Source organism: Bacillus rossius, chromosome 1 (assembly GCF_032445375.1).
Source record: "Bacillus rossius redtenbacheri isolate Brsri chromosome 1, Brsri_v3, whole genome shotgun sequence".
NCBI classification, from domain to species: Eukaryota; Metazoa; Arthropoda; class Insecta; order Phasmatodea; family Bacillidae; genus Bacillus; species Bacillus rossius.
The window spans coordinates 341,911,758-341,934,953 of NC_086330.1; the positions used below are offsets into that span (position 1 = coordinate 341,911,758).

Below are 23,196 nucleotides of genomic sequence, written 5' to 3' on the forward strand. Positions count from 1 at the left end.
AGAGAGTGGCTCTTCCTAACAAGACTTGGCCTGTGGTTAGGTTGCGTGCCAGCAGACCTGCTTCCCAGAACAGGGGAGGGGGAACATTCCTGGGGAGGGTTGACAGCGGCAGTTTGGCCGAGGGTATTTGGGAAAGGGGATATAGGTGGCGCAGAATGTGAAGAAAAGGGCATGGTATACTACTATGTGTGAAGTGAAGCCTCCACCCCTGACCGACCGAGTTACAATGCATACTTAACTGCTAGTATTTGGTTTGGAATTGAGCGGAGAGTGTCTGATAATCGTGTATTTTTACATGCTTAAACCTATCCAAGCATAATGTATACAAAAGTGAAAGATACTTCAAGTTGACTACGTAGTAAAGATGTATAACAAATAATTTGTATAAGTTGGCTATCAATTATGAATTTATAAATGTCAAAGTAACAGTATCTTGGTAACATTTCTTCCAGTTATAAATGTTTTCGTAAAGGCCGTGTTAAATTTGCAACAGCACACACACAGCAAAAAAACACAATAGTTTAATGTGCCAAACAAATAGCAGCTGCTACTTTCGAAAATAGCGCCCTTACAGAAAATCAGCACGCAAACTGCTGTTGTCAAACTTCCAACTTTTCTCCTTGCTGTGCGCAGAATTTCTGTACAAAACAAAAGTTTTAGATTGATGTCGCCGGGGCTGATCCCGTTTGTCATGGTGACAATCCTGGCTGCTGAGATGGGTGGTAGAGGGGTTCAAGCCTCGTGGATTGAGGAATCTAGCCTGGCGTTTATTCCAATAAAACATTTCATTAAGGACTGCGGTGTTTAATACCATAATCCATGCTCATACATACACTGTCACGCCTGTGACCGTCAAGGAGTGAAGCCAGGCTCCACGCGTTTCATTCCGCAGTCGTCCCCTACTCTACAATATTATAGGTGCTGGCGATGGAATCTTAACTCGTGACGTTTCTCCTGGAAATAGAGTCCAGTTATGCTGCAATGTCCTATTTGTCTGGCCCTTATGCGTAATGTTCTGCAGGCTTACATTTCTTGACCCGGGGTTCACTATGTCCAGTGCCCAGCGATTGGTTGTTCCACGGCTGTGGGCAATGACGTGATAGAAATGGAAATCAGATAAAGGTGTTACTCTATATACAACGCTGACAAAAGACATCGCTCTAGCTGTTTGATGGCTTGTATCCAGTTAGATCATAGAAACGGCAGACCTAAACAGAAGAACCAGTGGTTTTGTGCCCATCATAACTCAAGTGTTTTCTTATTGACATTGCCGTCCGCCGCGGTCTCGTGTTCGAGGTCGGGCGCAGGTCCTAGCGGGGTGGCTGGCTTTCTTAGAGATTTCTGTTCCGGGAGGGCGCCAGGCTAGCTTGGTGTCTAACCGTGTGATGGTCGTGGGTTCGTTGCCCCAGCGTGGCCCACTAGAACCGTCGGCGGTGATGGAATTTGTTTCCTGATTAGGTTGGGTTGTTTAGGTTAATTTACATACACTGTTCTGGTTGTTCTACGGGTAGCACGTCGCGCACGGGAGGTGCGGGGTGGACGTTTTATTGTTCACACGATTTACACTAGTTCATTACACAGGGCGCGAGTTCTACTCGGCGGTACATGACTGCCAGTGAGGCGTCAGAACACGTAGAAGTTTTGATTACACTATTCTAACAATAATTACACTTGACAAAACGGCACCCTGTAGTGCTCTTACGTACACGATTACACTCCACACGTTATCTGAGAGGGACACCTGCGTGCCTGTACGTGTGTTTACTTATTAAGCCCTCACGCCAGTCGCAGTTGAGGGAGAGCGTTCGATTAGCGTCTGCTAATCTCGTAATCAGTAAATTGCGACGCGCGGACCCACCTGTGTGGACCGCGGCTCGCTACTAAATTAAAAACACTTATAAGCTTGGATGTAGCCTGTGCCTGCGCACTGGGCGATTAATTAAAGTTCTGGGGTGGCGGGAGACGGCCCGTACCCTATACTGCACGGCCCCACGTAATGCTTTGTGTGGGGCGTGTTAAATTGACACAGTTGGGTTAGGCCCTACACCGGAAAAGGACCGGGCGCACACGGGGAGTATTTAAAAAAAGGTTTTGGTTGTGACTATAATTACCAGATGGAAGTTCGGTGAAACAAAGAAATGCTGGCTCCCCGTGGGACGTGCGTCCGTCCCGGTCCGCGAGTCGCGCTGTACTGGCGTCTGGCCCTGGCGCGAGGGGAGGGGTGAGCTCCCTGTCGCGCCAGAGTTTCTAAAGTTCCGTTATTCGTAAAAAATTACATTAATAATAAAAAGCAAGTGGCTCTAAATTCATACAATAAAACTTAATGATTAACTTAATATCTATATATGTTTTAGAATTGACATTTAATAAGTTTGTCTAAAATAAGTTTGAATATTAGAGTCAAGCTGGAGACTGTCTGTTTCTTGATAACTACTCCAGTGGCGAATGATAATGCCAATTTGGGGCTGTTTGTGTTACGTCACACATTTAACTACTGAATTTAGGCTGAAGGCCGCAAGGGTTGCACGCACAGCTGTTTTAGTAGAAAGCTACACGTGAGTGACCCGGGCACTCCTACGTCGCACTCTATTAGTTAGGGGCTTTTGTTTGTTTCTGATTACTTTATTATTGTGTGGGGAATTTTGTAGGCACGGGGAGTGCGTTGCATGTGTAATTAAAATGGTTCGCTATTCTCTACCTTGGGCTGCGGTCCGCTCACTTGACTCAGGTGGGCCATGGCTAGGGGTGCTTTCCGTTAGCGGAGCAGAGTACTGGCGGGTGCAGGTTGGGCTTTGGGGTGGCTTTCGGCCGTACGATGTCAACATGTCATCAATAACCAAACAACCTGAAACTCTTCGTAATTAAACATAATGCTTAAAATGATTCACCAGTAAAACCAGGCTCTGCATTGACGGAACTGTACCACCCAGACAGAGTTCTTGGATATGGTAAAGCAAGATGGGAGTGACGGTCACGTGCGGTGGTGGGTCGGTCGGGCGTCCAGGTGCCGTGGCGTCGACCTGCAGTGTGTCAGGCAGATGCAGGGAGCTCAGGCGACCCGGTAGCCGTGGTGACGTCACGGTGTGGTGGCGCGGTGGCTTTGGGGGCCAGAGTGCGTGTCGCCTCGGCGGCTGCTGTGGCAGGTGGGCCGAGGGGCGGTGTCGTGGCGCCTGTGGTGGCGAGAGTGCGCGCCTCCCTGGCTGCGGCAGTAGCAGGCTGGCTAGGGGGAGGCGTCGGCGATGGAGACGTGAGTGTTGCCGCATTAGGGGTGGCAGCATGTCCGAGCTGGCGGGGGCCGTCGCGGCCGCAGCCGGTAGATTCTGTCCCTCGCGGGTGGGTCGTCTCGGGTTGGCGACTCGGAGTTGTGAGTGGGGAGGGTTCTCCTTGGGGGCCTCCCGAGGTCGTATTCGGCTAGGTATTCTGGGCGTCGCTGGTCCCTCTGTGGCCTCCCCGTCCGTGGTGGTGGTGTGGGCGGTGTTCCGGGCGGTGAGTGGGTCCGTGAGACTGCCGGCCGGTTTGGTTGTGTTGTGCCTCAGTCGTTGTTCCATGACGTCGGCTGCTTGCGGTCCGCTTGCGTAGGGCTGTCTCCTGAGCTCCGGGATACCTGGAGCTTCGCTGGCCTCCGTGTCATTGGGGTCGAACAGTTGGCGTGGCTCCGGTTCTATGCGCGGCGCAGATGTTCCCTCATCAGGTTCTTCTATCAACATACTGAATGTGGCGTCCGCGAGAGAGGCCGAGTGTCCCCATGCTCCGCGTGTTGGGCTTACCCAGTGGGTAGCGTCTGAGTCCTCTGGCTCCTCCATGATTGCCGTCACGTCGTCCGGTTGGGGTGTCAAGTCCCCTGTTGCCATTTCTGTGATTGTTGCATGCTCGTACTCTGTCGTTCGCCCTTGTTGGTGAGGCGTCATTGCCTCGTGCGGGTTTTCTGGCGCGGGTGGTAGTCGGTCTCTTGAATTTTGCGCGCTTGTCTCTAGTGTTGGTGGTGCGTCATCGTGGTTATCACTTGCGGGTGTTGAACTGGGATCCTCCTCCGGGTTGTTGTGTTCCGGGGGTTCGTCATGGTGTTGGTCTTCTGGTGGAGGTTCCCCGGGGTTGGAGGCGAGGCGTAAGTCGTCGCGGTGGATTTTTCGCACTCGTCTGCCTCCGAGTCGAACCAGGTACGTCGTCTTCCCTAGAGGTCTCTGCATGGTGTAGGGTCCCCCCCCCCCCCCCCAAGCGGGGTGCTAGCCCGGCGCAGTAATTGCGCGGTGTTGCGGACAGTGGGTGGACGCGGGCGTATACGTGATCACCTGCTCGTACCACGGGGGGCTCCCGCGCGGTCTTGGGGGTGATTTGTTGTGTATAATTCGCCTGGCGCTGCCTGGCGGTCTCGTGCATTGCGGTCAGGTGCCGTGCACACTCCCTCTCTCCTTCTCCCGCGTGTGGGACGCCGTGGGTAGCTTACTCGCCTGGCAGTGGCAGGTTGTTCCCCTGCACCATCTCCGCCGGAGTTCGTCCGGTCGCGGCGTTAACGCGGCGGCGGGTGGAAAACAACGCGTCGGCGACATGCTGGTCCCACTGGGTGTCGTCGTCGCCCAGCCTGAGGCGGAGCTGGACCTTCAAGTCCTGGTTCCTGAGCTCAGTGGGGTTGGCCCTGGGGTGGTAAACTGGGGTGGTGTGGTGCTGGATGCTCATCCGGTTGCACCAATCTTGCCACTGCTTGCCCAGAAATTGGCTGCCGTTATCTGTCAGCGCCGATTGCGGGTAGCCCCACCGAGGCAGGAACTCGCGAGCCATGATGTGGATGATGGTGGTGGCCCTCGCATTGCTTCAAGCGTACGCTTCCGTCCATCGCGTAAACATGTCGGTTACCACGAGCAAAAATCGTTTGCCCCTGGGTGACCGGGGGTAGGGCCCCATCACGTCCAGTGCGATGGTCTGGAATGCTTGTGTCGGTTGGCGGGGTTTGTTGTTGTTGCTCGCCGTCCCGCCGGCGCGCTTTACGTACTTGACACACCTCGCATTCCCGAACGTATTCCCTGAAGTCCCTTGCCATCCCGGGCCAGTGATGGTGCTGTGAGGCCGCTCTCTGTGTTTGGTCTGTGCCTGGGTGGCCTGCAAGGTCATGGTCGTGAAAAAAGCGGAGTACCGCCTCGCGCACTTCGGGTGGCACGTACGTCTTCCAGTCCCCTGCGCCCCCTGGGGCGCGATTTAAGATTCGGTTCGCTTCAACTTTCCAATTGGCGTGGGGTTCTTCTCCTAAACGACACCGACGTCAGTTGGCCTCGGGAGACTGTTGTTGGGCTGCCAGTACCCTTTGGTCCAGGTCATCGGCGGTGTTAGGTGGTGTGTCGGCCCCTTCCTCATCAGTGATTATGCGTGTGCACGTGGCAGGTAGGTGGTGCCAGCCGTCCCTCGGGAGGGGGGGTAGCATCTCCTCCCACCCCTCGGCATCTTGTCACTTCGTGCTGTTCGCTCGGGTGCCTGGATAGCATGTCTGGTAGTTGGTTTTCCTCTCCTGGTATGTGTTCGACCACGAAATCGAACGACTGGAGTAGGAGAGCCCAACGTATCAGTTTCCCCTTACGCCCTTGCATGGTCTGGAGCCAGGTGAGGCAGCGGTTGTCCGTGCAGAGGGTGAATGTCCGCCCTTCGAGGTGGGGACGGTACCTTTTGACGGCCCATATCACGGCTAGGCATTCCTGCTCATTGCTATGATATTTTCGCTCGGCGGACCCAAATTTCGCGCTGGCGTACTCAATGACCTGTTTGTTTCCCTGGTCATCCTCCTGAAAAAGTACCGCCCCTACTCCTAGTGCGCTGGCGTCGGTCTGGAGTATTAAGGGGCATTCGGGGTCAATGCGTGCTAGCGTATGACACCTGGTGAACACGCCCTTTACCTATTCAAACGCCTGTTGGGCCCAGGTGTTCCAGCGGTAACCCGTCTGGGGGGACAGCAGATTCGTGAGGGGTGAAATTATGTAGAAAAACTTGGTATGTAGTTTCTTAACCAGTTGACCAGGCCTATAAATCGTTGCAGTTGTTTCCGCGTACACGGGGCCTCTGCCGCTGCGATTTTTTGCAGGTGGGATGGTTGCAGGTGGCTCCCTTCCGCATTGACTAGGTGTCCCAGGAATTCTACTTCTCGCGTGCCCAGATGACATTTCGCCGGGTTGGCCGTTAGGTGGTGGGTGGCGAGCCGTTCGAGGACTAGGGCAAGGTGGCGACAGTGATCCTCCCACGTCTCCGAGAAGACGATGACGTCATCTAAGTACGCGAGAGCATATTGGCTGAGGTACCCCTCCAGCACACGGGTCATCATGGCTTGGAAGGTAGCCGGCGTGCACTTTAGACCAAAGGGCATGGCTCGGAACTGGAAACGTCGGCCGTCGGGGATCGTCAATGCCGTTTTCTCTTGGTCCTGCTGCCGTATGGGCACTTGCCAATAGCCCGATTTAAGGTCTAGTGTGCTGAATACCCGGGCCCTACCGAGACCGGCGACGGCTGTCTCGACGCTGATCTGTGGGGGTGGCGAACTGACTGTCACTGCATTTAGTGCGCGGAAGTCTGCACAAAAACGTAAGGTGCCGTCCTCCTTGGCTGCCAGTACTATGCATGCGTTATATGGGCTGTTGGAGGGCTCTATTACCCCGCCGTGCAGCATTTCCATCACTTGTTCGCGTATTATTCGCTGTTCGCGAAACCTGTATCTGCGGGGTGACTCGTAGATGGGTTTGTCGGTGGTGTTGGGGATGGAATGCTCTGCTACTGTTGTGCGCTGTAGGGGCTCAGTGGTTGTGAACACGTCCCGTTGTTCACGCAAGATTTTGTTCACCGCGTCTTCGAACTCAGGTGGGATGTTATGACGTAAGTCGGTGAGGGTCACGCCTCCGCCTGCTAGTGTAGGGGCCCGCCCTATGGCGTAGACTACGAACCTTTCGGACCGTCCGACGTTTACTTTGGCGGGGCCTCGTTCCAGTACAGCTTCGTGCTCGGTCAACCAAGGTTGCCCCAGCACGAGCTCCTCACTTAAGTCGTTCACAACGATGGCAGTCGCGTTAGTAATCAGCTCCCTTAGGCTTATCTGGATGTCTGCGTACCTCACCATCTGGCCAGCGTGCATGGTGGTGGCCAGGCGCAGCTCGCCCCAGTGTGGGCGAAGGGCGCCGGGTGGTACCAGTGAGGGGTGGATGAACACATGGCTCGCTCCCGTGTCCACGAGTGCAAGAGCTGGCTGGTTGTTGATTTCCACAGGTATGCGAAGCAGGTTGTCCGGTGGTTGGGTCAGTTGTCCCAGTCTGGGTGGGGGTGCCCCCCGGGGGCCGTGTGGGCAGTCGCGTTTGGTTGGTCGTTGTTGTGGTTTGTTGACATTGCGTTCGCATGTGCGGTGGTTCCCTCGCCTGTTGTTGTCGCTGGGGGTGGTTGGTGGTCATTTGGTGGGTTGGGGGAATCTATTTCAGTTCCCCCTTGGTCCGTTTCCCGCTGGTTGTGTGTCGCGCGGCAGTTGTTGACGTGTGTTCCTCTGCGTGTTCCCTCTGTGGGCACTCACTGTGCCAGTGGAAGGTGCCCCTTGGGCATCCCATTTGGCAGTGTGGTGGTCGGGGGGCCGCGTTAGCGTCCGCTTGAGGTGACTCCGGCGCATAGGGAGGGTGTCGGCCGTCGAGGGGTCGGGCCCCGCGTTGTTGGGGCGGTGGTGCCCCTTGGATGGCTAGTAGGCGCCTGTCATTCAGCGGGGGGTGGTCCTCCCGGTTTGCCCTGCGAGGGTTCCTCCACCAGGCCCTCTAGAAGTTTTGTTCTGTGGCCACTACCAGTTGGACGTAGTCTTCAACTGTGGTGGCGCGGCTTATGCGTAGGAAAGGCTGGTGTTCGTCTCTAAGTAGTAGTGTGATCGTGGGCAGTGCCCTGATTGGTTCTACGAGTGGCGATATCCGGCGGAATAGCTGTAGCTTGTGGGCTATGAAATTTTCAACAGGTTCCCCTTCTCGCTGCGTGCTACTGTAAAATTGTGAGGTGCATTGTACCAGAGTAGACCCGGCGTTGAAACAGTGGTTGAGGGCCTCGGTGAACTCTGACCATTCCATGTCGGCCCGTTCCTCGGTGCCACCATGTGTGGGCGGGTCCCCGCAACCGTTCGCTGGTCCTCTCAGGCCACTCATTGATGGTTATCCCGCTGCGCGCCAGGTGCACTTCGCATTGATGTGTGTATGCTAGGGGGTCTTCGTGTGTTGCTCCACTAAGCTCCGGTAATTTTGACATGTAGTTCGCTGTCGGTGCCGTGCATGCACGTGTGGCGTCGGGTCGGGTGATTATCCCGCCCTCGGCTGTGGTGGTGGTGCGGGTTGCGTGTCCACACTCCTGGCAAGGTTGCGGTTTCGTATCGGTTGCCGTGGTTGTTGGCATAGGTTGTAGTGGCATGGCTAATCCCGTCTCTATTTTCCCTTTCCATATCTGATCCCAATTTACTTCCCATGGTTCGTGTTTCATGTCGGTCCCCGGTGGTGTTTTGTCCAGTGGTGGGCATTGGCAGGTGCTCCGCCAAGGTAATGGGCCTGTCAGTAGATCCATTGCTCTAGGCTGTTGGCATTGTATGCATGTCGCGTGAGCTACATATGGCAGCATAGCGCGTGGTTAGGCGTGGTGTTGTTGACAGCTGAGCTCTGTTGACGGGGCGGGCGCACGTAATCGCGCGCGCGCCATGCGGGTGTAGTTGTAAAATGGTGAGGGGGGAGGTTAGGGCTAAATGCCCGGACCACCGCACAAAGCGGAGGCCGAGAATGGTCGCGGCGCGGGCGGGGGTGCGGATGGGCGTGCGAGGCGATGGCCACGAGCGCCCTGACAGCCGCACAAAACGGAGGCCGAGAATGGCCGCGGCGCGGGTGGGGGTGCGGATGGGCGTGCGAGGCGATGGCCGAGAGCGCCCGGACAGCCGCACAAAGCGGACGGGTGGAGGATTGAAGGAGGGGGAAGCTGTTCGGATGGCCGCACGAAGTGGAGAGTTGCTAGGGGGTGGGAAGGTGGGGGGAAGGGTATTCGGCCCGTCACGTGAAAGAGAAAGTGGGATGGTGCGGAAGTGTAGAGGGGTTGGGAGTGGCCGCTAGGCTGTGACATCGCTCGCCTGCGTCGCGCGTTCTGTTGGAATGTCGTGCGCTGGGTGGAGGGGGAGAGGAATCCTTTGTCCGCTGCTCCTGGTGCGTCAGCCTGTCTAACTCTCGCGCGTCCAAAATGGCTGTTTTCTTGCAGTTTGTTCGGTTTTCACGTATTTTGTTCAAAATTTAGCCACACGTAGGGGGCGCCATTTGCCGTCCGCCGCGGTCTTGTGTTCGAGGTCGGACGCAGGTCCTAGCGGGGTGGCTGGCTTTCTTAGAGATTTCTGTTCCGGGAGGGCGCCAGGCTAGATCGGTGTCTAACCGTCTGATGGTCGTGGGTTCGTTGCCCCAGCGTGGCCCGCTAGAACGGTCGGCGGTGATGGAATTTGTTTCCTGATTAGGTTGGGTTGTTTAGGTTAATTTACATACACTGTTCTGGTTGTTCTACGGGTCGCACGTCGCGCACGGGAGGTGCGGGGTGGACGTTTTATTGTTCACACGATTTACACTAGTTCATTACATTGGGCGCGAGTTCTACTCGGTGGTACATGACTGCCAGTGTGGCGTCGGAACACGTAGAAGTTTTGAACACTATTCTTACAATTACACTTGACAAAACGGCACCCTGTGGTGCTCTTACGTACACGATTACACTCCACACGTTATCTGAGATGGACACCTGCGTGCCTCTACGTGTGTTTACTTATTAAGCCCTCACGCCAGTCGCAGTTGAGGGAGAGCGTTCGATTAGCATCGGCTAATCTCGTAATCGGTAAATTGCGACGCGCGGGCCCACCTGTGTGGACCGCGGCTCGCTACTAAATTAAAAACACTTATAAGCTTGGATGTAGCCTGTGCCTGCGCACTGGGCGATTAATTAAAGTTCTGGGGTGGCGGGAGACGGCCCGTACCGTATACTGCACGGCCCCACGTAATGCTTTGTGTGGGGCGTGTTAAATTGACGCAGCTGGGTTAGGCCCTACACCGGAAAAGGACCGGGCGCACACGGGGAGTATTTAAAAAAAGGTTTTGGTTGTGACTATAATTACCAGATGGAAGTTCGGTGAAACAAAGAAATGCTGGCTCCCCGTGGGACGTGCGTCCGTCCTGGTCCGCGAGTCGCGCTGTACTGGCATCTGGCCCTGGCGCGAGGGGAGAGATGTGCTCCCTGTCGCGCCAGAGTTTCTAAAGTTCCGTTATTCGTAAAAAATTACATTAATAATAAAAAGCAAGTGGCTCTAAATTCATACAATAAAACTTAATGATTAACTTAATATCTATATATGTTTTAGAATTGACATTTAATAAGTTTGTCTAAAATAAGTTTGAATATTAGAGTCAAGCTGGTGACTGTCTGTTTCTTGATAACTACTCCAGTGGCGAATGATAATGCTAATTTGGGGCGGTTTGCGTTACGTCACACATTTAACTACTGAATTTAGGCTGAAGGCCGCAAGGGTTGCACTCACAGCTGTTTTAGTATAAAGCTACACGTGAGTGACCCGGGCACTCCTACGTCGCACTCTATTAGTTAGGGGCTTTTGTTTGTTTCTGATTACTTTATTATTGTGTGGGGAATTTTGTAGGCACGGGGAGTGCGTTCCATGTGTAATTAAAATGGTTCGCTATTCTCTACCTTGGGCTGCGGTCCGCTCACTTGACTCAGGTGGGCCATGGCTAGGGGTGCTTTCCGTTAGCGGAGCCGAGTACTGGCGGGTGCATGTCCGGCTTTGGGGTGGCCTTCGGCCGTACGATGTCAACATGTCATCAATAACCAAACAACCTGAAACTCTTTCCCTCTTCGTAATTAAACATAATGCTTCAAATGATTCACCAGTAAAACCAGGCTCTGCATTGACGGAACTGTACCACCCAGACAGAGTTCTAGGATATGGTAAAGCAAGATGGAATTTATTTCTAACAAATCTGTATGCAGCTGGAGAGTAAAAATGAAATGTCATAGCAAAGGACCTCAATTGCGGAGTGTAAGTTTTTCTTTCTTTACTAATTCATATATACCTGGTGGTATTGTAGATTGTAGTACATCAAGTGCTTGCTCATAAATCAATTTCTTCTCCTTAAGTTCACTAATACATTGTTTAAGTGACAAACATTTTTCTGGAGATGTTGTTTCTTCTGATGAAGACTTTATTTTTTTATTTTTTCCTGCATACTTCTCATAGCATCTTCTAGCTTCTTTTTTACGGCCTGTTTTCTAGGTGTGTTTTCCGATAGCTCTGGTTCAACTTGAAACTCCTTGCATGAACAGTAAACAGTATTACCATTGCTTGTATTAGTAGCAACTTCTGCATCTGTGTTGGTGGACTTCTCTGGAGTGGTCACAATTGTCTCACGTTGTGAAATGATTTTAACACCAACAACCTGTACTATAATTCGAGCAGAGAAATGTTCAAGAATAATTGCAACAACAAACATACAAAATAATCATGTGCATAATAAATATACTATCTTTTCTATTTGGAGTGCCTTATACATATATTTTGCGTCGAATGATCCTGGCGATACCGGGATTCCTATTGGTTAAAAAATATGGAGGGGAAACGTATGATGTCATATTGAAAGTGTAAATAAGTGGTAATAGATGCAAAATGTTAAAGAGTTGGTAGCACTGCAGCCGTTATTGGAGACGTGTGATAGTTAAGTTGTCACAGTGTGTTGGTTAGGGAGGAGACATTTGAAGGAAAAATGACATGTAGATGGAAATAAGCCGGCTGTACGTGTTAGTAAAAAACGAGTTTAGAGTTGTGTGTGAAGGTGATGGAAAAAAGGTAATGAAATGACTTGAATTTTAATTACTTTAAAAATTAAAACCACTAGTGTTCACTGTGCACCTATGTCGCAAATCTCAGCTTGAGTCGTCCCTGCTCTTGGCATGCTCATGTGGGAAGCATGGCTTCAGTGGCTTGAAGCTGCCGAGGCCTTAGCTGTCGCTGCTCCCATGGTAGCACCGTCATATTTATCCGCGCACAATAGAGGTCTACAACATATTGCCCCCTTTGCCTGTAGTATCAATAGTGTAAGTTCTCTTAAATCCTTTTGTATCGGCCCCATTTCCGGTCCCTCTTTTATTGTGGTTGTAAAGAGCCCACTGTGTAACTTAAAAAGTTTCGTTCTGTGTAACCTGTTAGAGTTATTTCATTTTTTTTTTACTTTCGTTGTTGACAGTTCACTCTTGCATACCCATTCTCAGGTATGATTAACTACTTGTGAACTTTTCGAACTTTACTCACACTGGGCCTTCTGCGGACCAAATGAGCAAACTTTCTCAAACTGGCTAACTCCACATGGGAATATGCGGTGGGCACGTATTGTTCACATAAGAAATGTGCTTGTGGGATCTCTCTGTTCTATGCTTAACTCCAGGGACCGTCCTCTTCTCATGAATCATCCTTCACTCTTTCATAAATTTGATAAAAACTGTACTTACTGTCCGTGTAATGTAATGTGCTGCCAGCGTCCGAACATCGTAATTTACTGCGGATCCTTTTCGCAGATGGACAGTTTGTAGTGATGTGTTACGTTGTGCTCAACATTGATCATTCATGCAGCCAATTTGTGTTTGCCATGTTTTACGTCACCGATGTGTCAGCTAAGTGAATTTGTTCCCTTTGTGCCGCGCTTTGTGGGCTTCCTTGCAACTAAACAAAGTGGGACTCATACTCTTCACTGCTCTAATCGGGCACTCTATGCATATGCAATCATACGTTCGTTGGGACGTGCATCTGCACTGACATAATCCAGGCTGGGTGGCGTCGTAGCACCATGTATAGTGTTAACCCATTGTGTATTAATCAAAAACTATTTCAGAATTAACTTCTTTCATTTCCAATAAGCTACAGATGTCTCCAGCTGTGTGGCCTCACCCACCTTGAAAACTCACCGGGCATTAACATCAGTCAATTTCAGCCTCGGGACAGCCCACCCGGTGACAACATAATGAAAATATTAACACTATTCCACTAGAAATGGTCCTTCCCTTATTGTGATTGGCCTTCTACCAGTGAAATCAATGATGAAAGCAATGGTGCTACAATTCAATAAAGCCATTTAGTCAACCCATCAATGTTGATTCCGATAGCCGCTATAGCAGTTTTAATAATATATATTTTAGGGCGGTATTCCAAGACATTTGGGTACGTTAGCAAATAAGCAGTACCTATCTTATTGGGATATTACTATAACCTAACTCACAGACCATATTTCAGTACATGTCAAAACTTAATCCTTGTTATGTAATGAAAAAGCAATAATTTTAATAAACTGTGCCCTGCACGTTGCTAGAAACTGAAAACCATCGATAAATTTGCTACGCTAAATATCCTACAGGTAGAAGCACTATCGCTCGAATTTAAATTGTGTTTTTTTTTCCTCAAGAAGTTTTAAAGATGCGATTATTTGTTTTTATAACAATTAAAGTAAACAATGTATTCAAGAATAGTTTTACTATCATAAAAATTAATTTGGCACACCAAAATGCTTGTACTTCCCCCGATGTTAAAAAAAATTATTATATAGGCGCCATATGCGATTCAGCCATTTGGACGAAATAAACAAAAAAAAAACGTTAGCTGGGGCAAGCGCGTAAAGCTGGGTTTACGATTGATTTTCTTAAGAATTATAACTTAACATCGAGCACACGATTAAGTCAAAACTACATTTTCCAGTTTATGATTGCCATAGAAGTCGTTATTTCTAACCAATCATAGAACAAAACACATGGTCGGCCATTGTTCGAAACGGAGTAGCAGGTTTGAAATAGGTTATTGACAAATGGGATGTCTATTTTTCGAAATGGATGATGATTACAAATTTCAAATATACGAATTCTAACCCAAAATACTGCCTCGCTCGGTCCAATAATAAGACATAAACTTCCGGTTTGTTGTGATTGGTCGCTTCACTTAAGTCTTAACGAAAAATATAAAATATAACCATTTCTGTTAAGTCTTAAGTCATCATATGGTTCGCACAACACCCGTCAAAATTCACACACGACAATCATAAACCATTCCACTAGTTTACTTAGAGTCATATGGTAAGTACACAACTAAGGGCGGTATTCCAAGACGTTTGAGTAAGGTAGCGAACATGCACTGCCTTGTTGGGCAACTGCTGTACCCTAACTCTCGGGTCATATTCCAAAACGTGTCCTAACTGAACCCTTGTAATGTATCAGATCGGCAGCCGTTTTAATAAACGAGGACTTGTGCGAGGCTATAAATAGTTGTACTTCGTGGAATCCATCGTAATTTTAGCTTATTTGCCGTCAGCCGCGGTCTCGTGTTCGAGATCGGGCGCAGGTCCTAGCGGGGTGGCTGGCTTTCTTAGCGTTTTCTGCTCCGGGAGGGCGCCAGGCTAGCTCGGTGTCTAACCGTGTGATGGTCGTGGGTTCGTTGCCCCAGCGTGGTCCGCTAGAACCGTCGGCGGTGGTGAATTTTGTTTCCTGATTGGGTTGTTTAAGTTAATTGATATACACTGTTTGGTTTTTCTACGGGTCGCACATCGCGCACGGGGGGTGCGGGGTGGACTTTTTATTGTTCACGATTGACACTGGTTCATTACATTGGGCGCGAGGTTTACTCGGCGGTACGTGACTGCCAATGGGGCGTCGGAACACGTAGAAGTTTTGATTACACTATGATTACAATTACACTTGATAAAACGGCACCCTGTGGTGCTTTTAAGTACACGACTACACTGCACACGTTGTCTGAGAGGGGCACCTGCGTGCCTCTACGTGCGTTTACTTAAGTCCTCACGCCAGTTGCAGTCGAGGGAGAGTGTTCAATTAGCATCGGCTAATTTCGTAATCTGTAATTGGCAACGCGCGGGCCCACCTGTGCGGACCGCGGCTCGCTACTAAATTAAAACACGTTTACTCTTGAAGGTAGCCTGTGCCTGTGCACTAGGCGATTAAATAAAGTTCTAGGGTGGCGGGAGACGGCCCGTACCGAATACTGCACGGCCCCACGTAATGCTTTGTGTGGGGCGTGTTAAATTGATGCGGCTGGGTTAGGCCCTACACCGGAAAAAGGACCGGGCGCGCACGGGGAGTATTAAAAAGAGGTTTTGGTGGTGACTATAATTACCAGATGGACGTTCGGTGAAACAAAGAGATGCTGGCTCCCCGTGGGACGTGCGTCCGTCCCGGTCCGCGAGTCGCGCTGTACTCCGTGCAGCCCTGGCGCGAGGGGAGGGGTAAGCTCCCTGTCGCGCCAGAGTTTCTAAAGTTCCGTTACTCGTACAAATCTATATAATTAACTAATTTTAAGTGGCTCTAAATTCACATAATAAAACATAATAATTAATCTAATATCTATATATGTTATAGAAATTAATTTAATAAGTTTGTCTAAAATAAGTTTAAATATTAGTCAAGCTGGAGACTGTCTGTTTCTTGAAAACTACTCCAGTGGCGAACGATAATGCTAATTTGGGGTGGTTTGAATTACGTCACACGTTTCCCTACTGAAATTAGGCTGAAGGCCGCAAGGGTTGCACTCACAGCTGTTTTAGCGGAAAACTACACGTGAGTGAGCCGGGCACTCCTACGTCGCACTTTATTAATTAGGGACTTTTGATTGTTTTTGATTACGTTATTATTGCGTGGGGAATTTTGTAGGCACGGTGAGTGCATTGCATGCGTAATTAGAAATGGTTCGCTATTCTCTACATTGGGGCTGCGGTCCGCTCACTTGACTCGGGTGGGCCATGGCTAGGGGTGCTTTCCGTTAGCGGAGCCGAGTACTGGCGGGTGCAGGTCGGGCTTTGGGGTGGCCTTCGGCCGTACGATGTCATATTTTTTTAAACTATGGAATTATAATGTGAAATAAAATATTTAATTTTGGTTGTACAAGAATAAACGATGAATTTTTGGCCGTATTTCTGTTTGCTGTTTATTAAGGTATTAGGGGGGGAAATTGTAATCGTAAAAGTTCCGTTAAAGTTCATTAAAAAGGAAAATATATATATATAAAGTTATGGATCAAATCGGAAACAGATAGGACACCAAAAATCAGTGACCTAAAAATAAGGGACTGACCGTGTCCTATCGTGCACTTGGAATATGTTTAGGGTACAGGTATTGCATATTCAACACCTAAACCCTTATTTTTTTGTCTTGGAATACGGCCCTAAGGGCCGGTTATATGACCTCCGGCTAAAGTTCCAGCTAAAATTTAATCGCAGGCTAGCTCTTATTTCGGTTTTATGACTCCCTGTTAACGTCTACCTTCCAGTTAAAGTTCCGGCTAACCTAGCGGGTGGATGAACCAGCCGCTAGCTGCTTAACCGGAGGCTAAGCAACAGAAAATAAAATGGCGATGTATCAGGCGAGGTTAGTTGTTGATAGTGATGATGACTATTTGAGGAATTCTATTAAATATTTGCAGGATGCGATGGAATAATTTATTACTAAATGTAAAATGCTTCGCCGTATTCGTCAAAGTTTTATTAAAAATTACATGGCATGAAAGTGTAGTCACGCTTTTCTATTCTCGTCGAGTCGTGTATTATTATTTGACATTAATTGATCACGAAGTACATAAACGTATGCTATGTATATAAACTTAAATGTTCCTGCTTTAGAATATGTGTAAATAAGTGAATTTTAAAATTTCAAAACGAGGGTTATTATTATCTATAAAATGCGTGTTTTCGTGGAAGTTGTATCTGTGAATTTTTATTCGTAATACAGTGGACATATGCCGGGAATGAAATGCACTTCATACGACTTCAGACGTGGTTCTAATTCAATGAATACAATTGAATGTGAAAATAAATGTTACCCAATTATCCCTTCCCTATCTTACAAACCAATAGGTACTTATTATCTACCTGCCACGCAAGTGCAAAACGAAAACAGCACTGGAATTATTCTGTTTACCGTATCCAAGTTTATCCCTTGATCCTATCGGCATGACCCTTTATATGTTGGTCTTGTTTTACATTATACTTGCTGTTTTAATTTAGAATGTTGAAAAATCCTGTACATAACACAAAATACCTAACATATCACGATGCAAACAAATTATGTCAGGTCTTGTAAAAATATATTTCTTTCGTATACATTTTACAATCATAATTATTTCCCCAGTGAATATATTGACGTCCCTCGGCTTCAAGTCCCCGTTTTCCCGTTGAAGTAAATGTCCTGTTATGCCCTAACTGCTCTCGTCGGAGAGGTGTGGGTCCAGGCCAACGTGGCCGGGACCGGGAAATGCGGGACCTGGAGGGAGAGTGAAGTGATGAGGAATGTTGGTAGGCTGTCGCAAGCAGAACACGGTATTAACGAATTCACGAGCCTGTTTTTTTAACGTACAAAGACCTGCCGCAGCCTGGCGGAACCGTCGCGGGACAAGTGTCCTACCGCGGCGACCCGGACTCCCTGATGACCGTACTGTTCGTGAATACGTTTCAACACTAATCGTAAAGTTCTCAATGCTAAGCTGACCCTGTGAGAGAGGGCTCGAAGACGGAGCGCTGTGCGTACGCTGCCCGTTACGTAATGTCCCTTAGGCGGCGAAAGTTCTGAAACCCGTAACACCACGTTCGCGTTGTAGAAACTGCCCGCTGGACACGTCTCCCGAAAACTCGTAAATTAACGATGCTAAGCTGGTTCGCGGTGGCAGCTCAGCTGCCGTGACAATCTGTGAACTGAACGAACGACTAGCCACGAGCGCAAAGTACGCGGCTCGCGGAGCGACGAACACGTCTGCCTCCGCTCGAGACCAGGACGCGACTGACTCTCCCCGCTAGCCCGCGGGCCGGCGCCCGCGGGTGGCGGGGAGGGAGGGGAAATCGGCCGGCGTGGGAGAGAGCTCCGTCCCGCGGCGTGCCAGGCTGCAATTACATACTACACGGCGAAACCCTTCAGAAAAGTTACAGAATTATTTATAAAGACTTACACGAGACATTAATTAAACAACGAATTTACATAAGAATTAATAAATAAAATAAGTTATTTACATACATTTAAGACCCTTGATCGTTTACAAATATATACACACAGAGATAAAATGATAAATTCACATAGAAAAAACACTCATTGGCATGCTAGGGCGCACGCGGGTGCATCCCTGGCCGTCGCGCTTCACAGGGGAACAATGGAGGACGTTGACGAGGCATAACGGCCTGAAGGAGCCGAGGAGACACTTGGGTCGACGTCAAATGTCCCCCCTCCGACGAGGCCGTTATGTCCGTCAACGCCTCAAATTTATTCAAATGGACATGAAGCACCGGGCCGTGGCACTTGAGAACTGACCTGCTGAGCCCGGGACCCTCGTGACAGTTGGAAGGGGCGTGGCACCTTTCGCGGCGCGCGCGGCAGCAGTCGGCGGCATCGCGTCAAAGGCGGCCCACGTGACAGGTGGAAGAGGCGTGGCACCTTTTGCGTCGCCCGCAGCAACAGGCGGCGGCATCGCGTCAAAGGTGGCCCGCTTGACAGTCCGAGGAGGCGTGGCACCTTTCGCGTCGCGCTCGGCAACAGGCGGCGGCGTCGCGTCAAAGGTGGCCCACTTGACAGGTGGAAGGGGCGTGGCACCTTTCGCGTCGCGCGCGGCAACAGGTGGCGGCGTCGCATCAAAGGTGGCCCACTTGACAGTCCGAGGAGGCGTGGCACCTTTCTCGTCGCGCGCGGCAGTAGGTGGCGGCGTCGCGTCAAAGGTGGCCCACTTGACAGTCCGAAGGGGCGTGGCACCTTTCGCGTCGCGCGCGGCAGCAGGCGGCAGCGTCGCTTCAAAGGCGGCCCACGTGACAGTTGGAAGGGGCGTGGCACCTTTCGCGTCGCGCGCGGCAGCAGTCGGCGGCGTCGCGTCCATGGTGGCCCACGTGACAGTCCGAGGGGGCGTGGCACCTTTCGCGTCGCGCGCGGCAGCAGTCGGCGGCGTCGTGTCCAAGGTGGCCCACGTGACAGTCCGAGGGGGCGTGGCACCTTTCGCGTCGCGTGCGGCAGCAGTCGGCGGCGTCGCGTCCAAGGTGGCCCACGTGACAGTCCGAGGGGGCGTGGCGCCTTTCGCGTCGCGCGCGGTAGCAGGCGGCGGCGGCGTCGCGTCCAAGGTGGCCCACGTGACAGTCCGAGGGGGCGTGACACCTTTCGCGTCGCGCGCGGCAGCAGTCGGCGGCGTCGCGTCCAAGGTGGACCACGTGACAGTCCGAGGGGGCGTGGCACCTTTAGCGTCGCGCGCGGAAGCAGTCGGCGGCGTCGCATCCAAGGTGGCCCACGTGACAGTCCGAGGGGGCGTGGCACCTTTCGCGTCGCGCGCGGCAGCAGTCGGCGGCGTCGCGTCCAAGGTGGACCACGTGACAGTCTGAGGGGGCGTGGCACCTTTCGCGTCGCGCGCGGCAGCAGTTGGCGGCGTCGCGTCCAAGGTGGCCCACGTGACAGTCCGAGGGGGCGTGGCACCTTTCGCGTCGCGCGCGGCAGCAGTCGGCGGCGTCGCGTCCATGGTGGCCCACGTGACAGTCCGAGGGGGCGTGGCACCTTTCGCGTCGGGCGCGGTAGCAGGCGGCGGCGGCGTCGCGTCCAAGGTGGCCCACGTGACAGTGGTCGTGGCACGCCCTTGTGCGTGCAGAGCGTTTGCGGAACGCCCTCGTTGTGCGTGCAGGGCGATTCCGGCACGCCCTCGTTGTGCGTGCAGGGCAATTGTGTCAGCACAGCCGGTTCGCACCGCATAGGCCCCTCGTGAGCCCCTACGGCAGTTGGGGGCGGCGGCGTCAGGGGCGGCGTGTCTGAGTCGGCCTGCCGTATCCTCCCGGACGTCGCGTGCCAGTCGTACCACAGGGGCTGGACAAGCGCGGCTTCCTCCGTCTTCAGCGATGTCCTGCTCGGCGTCTCCACCCCATAGGGCGGGGGCTGTGTTGGAGGCGGTGTCGGAAGCAGCGTCGGCGGCGGTGTCGTCGGCAGCGTCGGATGCGGCGTCGGTTGCAGTGGCACTGGAAGTATCGCCGACTCCTGCAGCGTGATGGTGCCCGCCCAGTGTGACCACTCGACTTTCGCGGTCGAGACACTTGCGGCACCAGCCACACCCAGTTTCGCTCGGCACTGGTCACACGTAAAGCAGGACATCCATTCCTCTTCTCGCGCGACCAGTTGTGAACACTCCCTGTGCCACAGATTCCCGCACGTCCCGCAGATCCGCCCATCCGATGTCCCGCCGGGGCACGAGTCTGCACCGCACATTGTCCTACCATACGCCCGGTACTTAAAACAAAAGCCGCACTCGTAATCTGCGAAGTGCTCGCAGCACTCGCCGGGCTCTGGAAAGTCCGCTTCCGCCCATGTCTCGTACGCTTCCTGGAAGTCGTCCATGTTTATCGGGAGTGTCTCTGTTCGGTAATTCAGTCCGTGTCTTCCCGCGGCGTTATCTTGCACCGAAGATCCCTGCTGCGTCGCGATCTCAGGTTCGTGGCGCTCCCACGACGCGTTATCTGTCGCGCCACCGATCCTTGTCGCGTCGCCCGCCGTCTCCGTTTCACACCGCTCCCACGTCGCGTTATCTTACGCCGAACGTCTCGAGTTCGCGTCGCTCTTACGCCGCGTTATCTCTCGCCGAGACGTCTCGTGTTCGCGCCGTTCCCGCGCTGCGTTATCTCCCGCCGGCGCGCCGTCTCGAGTTCGCGCCGCTCCCACGCCGCGCGGTCGCACCTGCTTCCGTCCTGTCCTGCATCTGCGCGCTTGTGTGCGCTTGCGTGCGCTTGCGTATGCTTACGGCCACACTAGTTGGGCGCCATATGACGTCCCTCGGCTTCAAGTCCCCGTTTTCCCATTGAAGTAAATGTCCTGTTATGCCCGTACTGCTCTCGTCGGAGAGGTGTGGGTCCAGGCCAACGTGGCCGGGACCGGGAAATGCGGGACCTGGAGGGAGAGTGAAGTGATGAGGAATGTTGGTAGGCTGTCGCAAGCAGAACACGGTATTAACGAATTCACGAGCCTGTTTTTATTAACGTACAAAGACCTGTTGCAGCCTGGCGGAACCGTCGCGGGACAAGTGCCCTACCGCGGCGACCCGGACTCCCTGATGACCGTACTGTTCGTGAATACGTTTCAACACGAATCGTAAAGTTCTCAATGCTAAGCTGACCCTGTGAGAGAGGGCTCGAAGACGGAGCGCTGTGCGTACGCTGCCCGTTACGTAATGTCCCTTAGGCGGCGAAAGTTCTGAAACCCGTAACACCACATTCGCGTTGTAGAAACTGCCCGCTGGACACGTCTCCCGAAAACTCGTAAATTAACGATGCTAAGCTGGTTCGCGGTGGCAGCTCAGCTGCCGTGACAATCTGTGAACTGAACGAACGACTAGCCACGAGCGCAAAGTACGCGGCTCGCGGAGCGACGAACACATCTGCCTCCGCTCGAGACCAGGACGCGACTGACTCTCCCCGCTAGCCCGCGGGCCGGCGCCCGCGGGTGGCGGGGAGGGAGGGGAAATCGGCCGGCGTGGGAGAGAGCTCCGTCCTGCGGCGCGCCAGGCTGCAATTACATACTACACGGCGAAACCCTTCAGAAAAGTTACAGAATTATTTATAAAGACTTACACGAGACATTAATTAAACAACGAATTTACATAAGAATTAATAAATAAAATAAGTTATTTACATACATTTAAGACCCTTGATCGTTTACAAATATATACACACAGAGATAAAATGATAAAGTCACATAGAAAAAGACTCATTGGCATGCTAGGGCGCACGCGGGTGCGTCCCTGGCCGTCGCACTTCACAGGGGAACAATGGAGGACGTTGACGAGGCATAACGGCCTGAAGGAGCCGAGGAGACACTTGGGTCGACGTCAATATCTAGGATCTCTCGACCTACTAAATTAAAACAGCAAGCATCCTATACCACAAACTAATTCCATCAGGATCGGATTAATTTGGATACGTGATACGAAACTATTAGTACAAAAATGAAACCTACACCAGTGAAATGAAAATCGACAAGTATTTTCCCGAAACGGGGTCTATATTATTTGATTATGAAATAAATTTATGAAAGAAATGTGTTCTCTAGCAAAAATGTCATCCCTATTTATTTGTTGGTATAGAATTACTTCGTTAGTTTTGGCTTAATATATAACCTAACAAAATCATGTGTTTCAATACAAGAGTAGAGTTGTAAACACACGGTTTTGAATCGTAAATTGTAATTTTATGGTTTTATACAAAGCAGGTTTGACGTCAAAGTAGTTTTTGGTTAATTTAATTATATCTGTTGCAAGATAAAGTTCGCGGCATATTTCTTTACTGCAGCTGTAAACATTCCGAATCACAATACAAACAAACAGCTGACTAACATTCTACCAGAAAAAATAACTGTCTTGGAACAAAAGTTACCAAATTTTGTTTTATTTCATTACCAACACAACCATTATTACACCACACGCTTTGTCAGGTTACGGTTAGCCAACCGCAGGCTAAGTATGGGTCATAATACACCCCTCTTTCGTTAACCAGATGTTAGCCTTACCTGGAGGCTAGCTAACCTGAGGATTTAGCCGGAGGTCATAATATCGGCTCTAAGTCTTAAGTCTTAATTCTTAATTTTCAATCGTAAACCCACCTTAATTTTGGCAACAGAACGGCAACAGATGGGTCACCAAAATTGATTGCCTAAAAACAGGAAATGGCCGCGTCCTATCGTGGACTAGGAAACTGGTTAGGGTACAAGTGTAACATATTTAACACCTAAACCCTTACGTTTGTGTCTTGGAATATCGACCTTAGCTGCCTATCAGAATTAACGAGAAGAGTCTAGCGACAGCAACTACCTTCCTGCAACTGCCGCACCGCTAACGCTCGTTCCGGGGCCGGCTGCCGCATCGCTCACGCTCGTTCCGGGGCCGGCGGCACGATCATATATGTCATCTGAAACTTCCATTTGTTAAATATGGCCTCGTGGCTGAACGCTTAGCGGCGCTATCATCTAATCGTATGGTTGCCGGTTCGAATCCCGGCAGGTGCGAATTTTTTTTGTACTTGTAAAAATAAATACGAGCACGTATAATTTCAAAAGTAATAAATATATTTGAATAATGAATGCAAATAAAAGTAAATTTATTAATTAAATTGTAATTTTTAGATAAGGACATGATAACTAATGGTCAATTAG

General features: G+C 51.1%; 1 protein-coding gene across 1 annotated transcript in view; it reads right to left on the reverse strand.

The window, feature by feature from the left end:
- Positions 1 to 23,196, reverse strand: part of LOC134528140 (ankyrin repeat domain-containing protein 50-like) — a 59,920-nt gene that overhangs the window by 32,834 nt on the left and 3,890 nt on the right. The gene's annotated exons all lie outside the window — the stretch shown is intronic.